Source organism: Pinus tabuliformis, chromosome Q (genome assembly GCF_031772625.1).
Source record: "Pinus tabuliformis cultivar Carrire ecotype Pingquan chromosome Q, CPIR1, whole genome shotgun sequence".
NCBI lineage: Eukaryota > Viridiplantae > Streptophyta > Pinopsida > Pinales > Pinaceae > Pinus > Pinus tabuliformis.
Window position 1 is genome coordinate 1,104,618,500 of NC_142296.1, and position 1,457 is coordinate 1,104,619,956.

The window sequence follows — 1,457 nt, forward strand, 5'->3', positions numbered from 1 at the left end:
CGGAATTTGTATGGTCTCATATGTGAAATATGTTAAATTAAATGAACAGGTTAGGAAATCCAGGATCCTCTTGGTTTATTGTGCACATTAATTTTGGGCATATTATGTTGTATTGACTCTCGTATGTAGTAACACGCGGCAAGCAGCTAGACGATGTGACAGTACTCATACTCGTTCGCACCATCTGTTTCATTCTACCGCCGTTGATCCTGCCCTAGCGATCTGACAACAAAGGAGGAGTAGGGTTTGGTCCTCTAACCAAACCCTAGCCCTAGATGTTCCATTGTTGCGGTTGTTCCTATGTCTCATGTTGCGCTGCAACGGCTTGGTCTGTCGAAGGCCGATGTCTGATTATAGAGCTCTCTGCGGTTTGAAAAGGCAGAGATAGATAATGATTTTCATTTGATAAGTATTGATGGTTTGGCACCTGCATGGGATTTCTCCCTTAACCCATTCTAAAGGTCCGTCTCCATTATATAGGGATGGCTCAAGAGATTCTGGAGGTAGCGGGAAACAATATGCACCATGAACCATCTGAAAAAGGTAACTCTTCCGTAGCGAAATCTCCAGGTTACAGTTCTTCCTACAACCTATATTTAGATAAGGCTTTTTTTTGGTTTTGCACTGAGTCTTTAATTTATAATTGAGACCATTCGCTGATCAACAGATAAGCGATTCACCGAGGAGATGTCCCTAAATCAAGTAAGAACCCTCCTAGGGTATCATTCTGCTTATGTATATAAAAGAAAGGTTATGGCGCAAATAGAATCTACTGACTTTCAACCTCTGTTACAGGTAAGCGATTTCTCAGGAGGTTTGATGTTCAAGACTGCAGCCCTTAAAATATTAAGAACTCACAGCGTCCCAATTGATTTACAGGTTGGAGATATATCCTTTGGTGCATTAACTTGTTTGCAAAAACTATTTAAGTATATGAAGGAGGACGCTGAAATAAATATATAGCTTTTTCTATTATCCCAAAATGGGCCGTGAAAAGAGAGGAGCTCTTACAGTTTGGTGTTACTGTTCTGGGCTTAGTTGTTAGAGGGTTTCTTTGGAGGGTTTTCTCCTTATGAACATATTTAAGTTATTAATGTACATGATGGTTTCTTATGCTTTTTGTCTAGTCATAGCGACCAGCTTCGACTGTCGATAGTTTTTCCGAATTGTAATGCTATGTTACATGAAATATCTATATGCTGCGTTTGTCGGCAATCTGTTTAAAAAGGCCTATTAGACTATTTCCATTTGATTTGAATGGTGGATTTTAATAACTTCTTATTTATTTGAAGGCGAGGTCAAGAATGCCTCTATTTGTCTTTTCTCATGGCATTGATTTATTCATCGACTGCTCCTATTTTAGGATTACAATCTTTTAGTTTATTACTGTGTTAGTATGTAATAAATACATTGTTTTCAATCCTTCATGATTCGATATCCTGCAACATGATTGTTGT

The 1,457-nt window shown here is 38.4% G+C and overlaps 1 long non-coding RNA gene across 1 annotated transcript; it reads left to right on the forward strand.

Moving 5' to 3' along the window:
• Window positions 1-228: 228 nt before the first annotated feature.
• Window positions 229-1,208, forward strand: LOC149223361 (uncharacterized). Its single transcript, XR_016248959.1, has 3 exons — window positions 229-543; window positions 668-702; window positions 796-1,208. It is a non-coding gene; the product is annotated as an uncharacterized LOC149223361 (long non-coding RNA).
• Window positions 1,209-1,457: the final 249 nt, after the last annotated feature.